Source organism: Chiroxiphia lanceolata, chromosome 1 (genome assembly GCF_009829145.1).
Source record: "Chiroxiphia lanceolata isolate bChiLan1 chromosome 1, bChiLan1.pri, whole genome shotgun sequence".
NCBI classification, from domain to species: Eukaryota; Metazoa; Chordata; class Aves; order Passeriformes; family Pipridae; genus Chiroxiphia; species Chiroxiphia lanceolata.
In genome coordinates this window covers 93,546,792-93,555,376 of record NC_045637.1, presented here as the reverse complement: position 1 = coordinate 93,555,376, position 8,585 = coordinate 93,546,792, and positions in this window count along the sequence as shown.

Genomic DNA, 8,585 nt, shown 5'->3' with positions numbered 1-8,585 from the left:
TCCTTAAAAATGTACACTTGTTGCTACTTACAGTGTGTGTTTTTAGTACTAAAGTGAACTGAAATATGTATTCATAGTTCCCTCACCTACCTCCAAGAGAAGGAATTAAATGAGTAACTTTAATGCATGTAACTTCATTATCTAGCATACACAGATATGACATTAAACAAATATATTTTTTTTTCTGGTGTGAGAATATACCTAATAATTAACAAAATTTAAAAAATGTGACTATGATGTATCTGATTCAATTAATTAGGGAAAAACATTCTGTAAAACATGAGCAGTTTATGTAAAGATGTCTCATCAGGATTAGCTTAGCTGTTAGGTTAAAAGAAACTAGTGTAGGAGGAAGAGAGGTTCTATTGCATTTTATTTTTTTTATTAAACCCCATGAAAATCTTTGGATTTTCAATTTAAAAATATTTTAACATTTGTTTTAGAAAATGTTCACCAAGACATCAATGGGCTGTGCATATGGTAAAAACAGTGAGTCAGTAAGCCACACTAGCTTAATTATTCTTAGTAGAGACGTAGTGTATATATCACAGTGTGGATTACTTATTCATACTTTGTAAACAGCTTTCATGATAATGGACCAATTCAAAGCCTGTTGGCATCAGTCAGTACACTATTCCATTATCATCAACTTCCATTCCAACTCAGAGCCTGACCCAAAGCCTATTGAAGTTGATGAAAAAGTTGTTACAGCTGAGGTGGTGTAAGGACCTAGACAAGCTGTTCTGAAATTAAATGTAATACCTCTTCTTACAACTTTTTTTGTGATTCTTCTGATAATTTTGACTGCACCCAGCTCTTGGGAGAACTTTTATTGAAAAAATGTTGATTTTAAGATCTAGCTTTCTAAATGGGCGTTATTCTACAGAACGTTCAAAATGCCTGTAACTATGAAGAATATGACATTGTCAGAAGAAGGAACACAAAAGTGTTGTGTATGTTTATAGATAATTACATTTAAGTAGGGTAGCAGAAAATTAATTTAATTTATGATTTGTATACAAATAAAAGATGTGATTGATTTAATTGATATCACCATGGATCATTGGTAAATGTGACCTAGGAGGATCTATATTTTGATCTGAAGCTCAAGGTGATCTTATTCTCTTTAAAGAGAATACTGCTAATCAGCATCTTGTAGCCTTGGGGTTTGAGGTACTGTCTGTTCCCTAAAGCCTGGAACTTTCTAAGACTTTATTGACAATGATATTCTCATTGAAATAAATGAGATTGTTCATGGGATGGAAGTTACAATTTCTTTTACCTGTAAGAGTTTTCTCGAAGACATGAGAACATAATTTGTTGATCCATTTAAAAAATGTCAGTGCCCCACAAGCCTCACACACAAGCAGTCCGAATAAATTGGAGAGGGAAAGAATGAAATGGAAAAGTAAACTTTTTTTTGCTATTGCTGTGAGACTGATATAAAATGACACTACGAGAGGATGTTGGGTTACTCACTGAAGATGCAGTCAAGATAGATGATCTTCAGATTACTTATTGGTGTATTTGTGTGTCAACTTTCAGAGTGGGGGAAGTCAGTAGGTATGAATTAAAGTATGTTACTTAGATATTAGTTAGATTGATAGCCATATTCTCAGAAATTTTGATTTCGGAGTGGTAATGTCCAAGAAAAGTTTTGTCCCTTGGATGTTTTATCATATAAATTCCACTTCCCTTCTTCAGCCAAACGATTTTTCAGTACAGTTTTTCTCTGCAACAGAATTGAAGCATAAAACTTGTGTTCTTACTCTCATATTAACTTCAGGCACAAACTCGCTGATCATCCTCTGCTAACGTGTGGGCGTGAGACTGGGTCAAACCAATTATTTCAGTGCGTGGGGAAAAGCAGGGGTAGGGTTGGACTGGCTCTCGTTTGAGCCGTGCATTTTCCAAGAAAAAGCACAGGGTTCCAGCCTTGTGATTCTATACTTCCTTGTGCCTCTTGGGTGCAGTGTCCTGGTTTGACCACGGGGCTTATACTTCTCAGGCAATATTTTATAATATCTGCTTGATATGTTCTTACTTTAAAAACAACAGTAATAAGAACACTAACCCCATTATATGCTCTAGAGCTACAAAGAAAAGAGCCCCCAGTAGTCTAATAGCAGTGGAATTGCAAACAGATTTGTGTAATTCCACAAAGTATACAAGCTATAAATATAATGTTTATTCTAAAGAAGAAATATGAAATGCAGTCACCAGATAAAATGTTTATTTTCTCATTGTCACATGTGTTTCTTCATCCTTTTGTGCCCTCAGTGCGGTAACATCTAAATAGTTTGCTCTAAAGCACAAGACATGCTGTGTAAAGAAGAAGGAACAGGAGTATTCACACCACACCAGGATCTGGACTGGTTGGTCATCTCCTGCTACTTATGATTAAGCAATAAAGAGAGAGGTACAGGGTATTTCCTGGGGATTAATAACTGATAGGGAGGAGTTAATGGCCTGAGGTGCAGCTGAGGGCCATTAACCCCAGCTGGTCATCAATCCTCATTAAAACGCTCCGAAATGCAGTTCACCAAACACAATGAAGGGCAAACCAATGTTTTAAGCACCTTTGTGATTCCCCTCTCTGTTGTCTCCTTAAATTGGGTCTGATTTAATTTCTGTTACTTCCTGGGGTAGATTGTGCTTTTCTTACTGCAGCAGAAGTTCTATTTAGTCATGGGTTTATCTGACTGGTAGTTGTGCAAAAACTGTAGAGTTCAGACCTTTACACACAAACAGGGGTCCTCACCGCTACAGCAGCAGAATGAAAAGAAAGTAAGTAAAAAATTTCATAAAAGATTGGTTTATAAAATCCAAATTTGTTTTGTAATAATGTAGCACGACCTTTTCTGTTGCAACAAAAGAAATTTTTAAGAGATGGGTCCATTTTGAAGCTGTTAAACTTTCTTTTATTGTGTTTCAAAAAATTATTCCTTTGCATTTGGTAGTATTTGATACATTAAACACCTCCTAATTTTGCAAAAAAGCCAAGTATTACAAACATATTTCATATTATCTGACAAACATTGGAATATGTGTCTTTTATGACTGCTTTGGGGTTTACTTAGTTTTTGAAATGCATATGATTTTGTGTTATCCAGATGTTTCTAGTAGTTAATCTTCTTGCAAGGGAGGCGTGGTATTTAGAATATAGAAATTTTGTAGTTACTCCATTGCTCCTGGTTATTTCAAATTCAGACTATGGTAGTGAAATGTGAAGATATGGCAAAATTTCTAGAAGTATTTTTGGAAACTGATAAAATCCCAAAGTGTCTTTTCCAGGTCCTAACTCTGCTTCTCATGGTAGCGATACAATACCTCAGTAATATTGGAGACCTTACCCTGTAGTGTGTTTACACATACCCAACCCTACTACCCCACTTCATATCAATCCCTCTAAAATTCCGTTAGCGTATTTAGTCTTCTTTTCAAGGTAGAATTTTAGAAAAACACTCTAAGGCCTGGACCAGAAGATATCACACACAAACAGCAACCTTCAAGCCCAGAACTTTGGAGGAACGCCAAGGACTCTATGCGCTGTGAAGAGGATAAAGATGAGGAAGAAGGGGTCCCAAATGCCCTCAGACCCCATTCCTGAAGGGGCATATGGGGGGCAGAACCAGGGGTGGACAGATCTAGGGTTGGATGGACCTTATTATATAATCATAGAACCGCTGCCTGAGGGTGCCTGCGTGGTACGTATTCCTCTAGGCTTACGGACTTATTAAAGGACCTGCTCTCTTTATCTTATCTTATACACTAAATTGGCCTGGTGTCTTTTTCTCCATGGTCTTTTAGGCAGCAGTTTTGGCCAAACTCAAGGATAGATGATCGTCCCTGTTCATTGCAAATGTCTATCAGAAAATCAGCAGAAAATTCTCTGCAGCCCTTACAACTTTGTAGACATACTGTCAAATGTGATTGGCAGACTTTTGGGTACAGGAGACAGAGAATAGAATGAAAAGGTGTAATCTGGCAGCAACCCAGTAAAATCAATGAAGATTATTTTTTTTTCTTTGATCCTAGTGAGAACAGAATTAGTGTTTAGGCCTCCATTTAAAAGTGTATGGTTTTTCCTACATCTGCTGCTGAAGTTTGCACCCTGTTCATGGGCTAATAAAAATCAGAAACCATCTTCTTGTGGGTGTACACAAATACCTGAGAGGTAAGTGACCTGAATGTTTGAAATAGGGAGACTATAGGGCACTCCAGTTTAAGAAATACTATTTATATTAAACCCTTTCCTGATACTGTAGAAAACAAAAGTCTCCTTTGCAGAGGAGAGAGAGAAACTGGTAAGAATGCTGCTGGGATCCACCACCTTGAAAAGGTCATCAGTGTCTGCCACATGGAAAGAGATCAGTGCTGTTTCCATCCATCAGAGGGAACTTGAATATGCAAATAGTGGCAACTGCACAGGAGAGACTTAGATCAGAGCAGCAGTTCTTTGAAAGTAGTTACAGAAGGTATGTCTCAATACAGTCTTGTCTTTTACTGAGAAGGCTCAAGGCAAATAAATACAGTGACTGTAGGAAGCCTGCATGGTTTAAAAAGACATACCTTCATGTGTTGCAGAACCTCACTGTCACTATTCATGTGAATGAAGATAGGCATTCACGGGCTTATTTGCAGAATTATCCCACTGAAATAGATGAAGACTGATAGAGACTCATGTTCTACGGAAAGGTTGGAAACTTTACTTGGGCCCTTACATGCTGTACTATAACAGCTGAAGAGAAAGTCTCTTACAGTAACTCTCTCCATCTGGGACTGGAGAAGGATTCTTAAGCAGTCTAAGAGTATTTTGAAAGGCATTTCAGAAGAAAAAGATGTTTTGTAAAAGAAGTTTAAAGAGAAGCTCTTATCTTGTGCAGTCAAAAGTAGCTCACTCTGTACGATTTTGCTTATGGGAGGCTTCTGAATGCTATTTTACTGTATGGCATGATTTGGACTGCCTTGCTAATCTTTGAGGTTTCATATTAGATACCTCTACCAGAACACCAGTCCCCTTTCCTTCACTCTATTCTTATGGCTATAAGTCTTACAGTGGCTTGTATTTTCAGTTCCAGGTATCAACAGTAGAATCTCATTTATAGGGTCTGCCAGTTATTGAAACAAGCAAACTTGCTTTAAACATATGTTTTGGACTAATTTATGATGTAGGTCTTTTTGTACAAACCCATTTGCTGTGTAAGGCAAAATATCTGCGTTTCTTTGACTTCTGCCCACCTTATAAAATCTGCTACTCTTCATGTTTCAAATGCTGTTCAATACTCTTCTGTTTGTTTCTCTTTTAAAGGACAATTAATAAAGTTTAAAAAATACAGGCTATAGCGCATGCGTTGATGATCCACCCCTCTATGCATGTTTTATATAAAGAACATCTTTACTTGTTCTCTAGATGCTATAGAGAAGACACTATCTATTGAAGGGAGCGAAGTGTGGCACTTTATTGCCCTGGGAGTCATGATTGCTCAACTGTTACATTGCCTCCTGGAAATCTGTAATGCAGAATCAAGCACAGTGCAGCAGAAGCCACATATGAATGCAGTAAGTGAATAGCTGAATTTGTGCAGAGGGAATAGCTGAGGAACATGGAGAACGGTAGTGTTCTTTTGAGCATGGCTGCCAAGTGAGGATATGCCAGTTAAATTGCTCTGAGAACCCAGCTGACAGATATCAGCCTGGGTTGAGGTAAATAATACAAGTTGGAGATGGGAAGTGTCAAGGAGAAAGCAAACAAGGAGACATCAGAGTTGTCCAATCATAGTGGTCAGCAAAGAAATAAGTTTTTTTCCTAAGTCCTTTGGCATCCCTGTCCAAGTCTACAAGTCATGTGAAAGATTCTACCTCATGTCTGTTCTTCACTTATAATTTATTAGTTCATGTTATAGGAAACTAATTTCCCTGGTTTGATGTGACAAGACTATAGCCTTCAACCTTTTTTTTTTTTGTATCCTTCAAAAAGGCCTTCACCTTAGTTGATGTCTCAGCAATTTATTTATGACTTTATAGTATCAATTTTTATTTTCCTTTTGTTGAATGCCCATGAGCGTGCTGTAAAGTCTTTTTAAGGCCAAGGTGTTAATGTTTTTGTATTACTGTTCACTTTTTACAATGTCCAGTCATCAAGTCATGTTTTTTTTCCCATTCCCCCTAAATCTCTGGCTTGAAGGAGAGGGTTGTTTTGCTTGGCTCATGGTTAAAAGCTTCTGTATTTTCCTGATCAACTGACATTTCATATTTATTTTAAGTATGAAATTTCAGTGTTTTTTGTATTCATCCTGTTTCAGACTGGTCATGGGCTTACTGCAAAGATTTCTTTAAAAGCAGAAATATTTATTCTTTCTCTTGTCCTGGATGTACTAAGTTGGCTTATGAATGAAATGGATGTCCTGAGTTGGCTTATGACTAATGGTTTCTTATGTCAAGAAACTTAGGGTTTCTTCTGTCTTGTTGATCTTCCCTTAGTATGCTTTTTTCCTATCTTTGTGTCTTCATGCTGAGTAAATCTTACCCTTCATATTCTCACTGTAAAAGATTGACATCATGAATTTCTACTATGTGATTATGGAGTGGTTTATTTTTATTTCTCAACTGTAGCTTTCAGGACAGGAAAAGTTAAAGGATTTTGGTAAGATAGTGGTACACTTGTGCTGCTTTGGCACTGCTATGCAAAAACTCTGACTTCAGTGTCAGCACTCTAGATTTATGCTTATTGTAACAAGAAGAGAAACACAATTGGCATATTTTTCTGGTTAGATGTTTCCACATATTTCAGTAGCCTAGACAATATAATTACTTGCAATCATACAAATATTGCAACTTTTTTTTTGGTTCTGCTATGCCTTCTTTTCATACCTGTGAAGCTATTTTAATATCCCATCAAGTCAGAAGACTCTTCAGAGATCAGCATGCTTCCCTATGCTTCCAGCTTTCATGATAATATGTTGTATTGACAGTCTTAGTAAGAATATGATTAATGGTTGAAATACACGGGATTTATTATAATCCCCAAGTAACAACTGAATGTTGTTCATGTTGTTCCTTGTCTCCCAGTTGTATGTAATAACCAGTCCTATACCTGAAAGCTTTGACTGGAACTTAGTTGAACACTGTGTGTAGTTCAGCTCAGTTCCTGGTTATTTGTTGGATAACTTTTTCCTGTTTGCAAAAGTTTATGTCCTTCTCTCTTCTAATCAGCATAGTGGATCAATGTGCAGAAAGTGACATGCTGAGGCAAGATGGTGCCAAGTGTGGACATATATTTAGAGATAAACAAAAGAAACTGGATGTGTTCAGAAGAATGTCACCTTCTTAAGCCTGGACTGGTTTTTTTTGCAACACTTCTAGAACAGTGGGATTTCTGTTCAGCAGGATCTGCAAAAGGATTGACATGAACTCTTGTGGTGTTAAGGTCAGAATTGTCCAGTTGTTAGTTCTGCTTTTGAGCTGACGATCTTGAAGGACTTGCATTGTCAGTCTTGTGACACTCTGCTTGTTAGGGTTCCAGATTGTGTTGCCGTGCAGCAGACTTGCTAAGCAGACTCTCTTAGGGATGGCAAAGCTTTACAGAGCTATTGTATTGTATAGCTCAACTGGAATTTCCATGCTTTATGCTCCCACACCAGGAATCAGATGAGATGGGATTTTGCATAGGCTTGGCCTTGTCTCTATAGAAGAGACCTTGGAGATCGAGAGATCTCAGAGGCAGGATTTGAGGAATGGCAAACCTGGGAAGTGTTCCTAAGGTTAGTGATTCTGGGACAGTGTGCCTAATGGGGCCAATGAAAAGCTGTAGATAATAGAGAGCCTATGTACTGATCATGAAAATCAAGAATAATATTTAATATAATAGCAGATATTAAAGGAGGAGAAGGAAAATTAGCAAGGCTTAGTTTCACTGAGGCTCTGCAGAGTACAAGAAGTCTTTCCTGGGCAATATGACTGAATTCCTCTTTACGTTTCTGGTTTGTAGAGAGACTAACACTTCCATATTTTAGTCTCGCTTGTCCTGAAGTCTGGCATTTCCTGGGAACGAGAAACCCTGCTTTTCAGTAGCCATAGATGCAACCCCATGTCTAAATGTGTTGCATATAAGACAATTTTTCCCCACAAGTTTCTGTATGGATGCAGACTTTGTAGAAGTTCTTTCTTCTTTTGTGGAACTTGAGATATAATTTTACTATTTCTTTGACACGCAAATAGAGAATGCACCTGATATGTATGGTAAAAATCTTCTGTGGATACCTATGGGATAAGATCACTGTGATGAATTTTAAACGATTACAGCTGTTGGAGGTGGGGGCATTTTCCCCTGAGAGAAATGGAGAAACTTCTTGGTATGATTCAATGGTAGATGTAAGAAAATATGTATTTAGAGGTTTTTTTAAAAATCAAACTTACAGAAGAGAGCCAGAATTGCTGTATGTATTACAGTGTGTAGCTTCAAAAAGGAAAGAAATAATTTCATTCCTATGCTGTTTCTGGGGGCTAAGGGAGTAAATGACCTTCAACTTCAGGTAAATGGAAGGTTTGCAATTTGTAAATGATGATAGCCATTAAAAAAACCC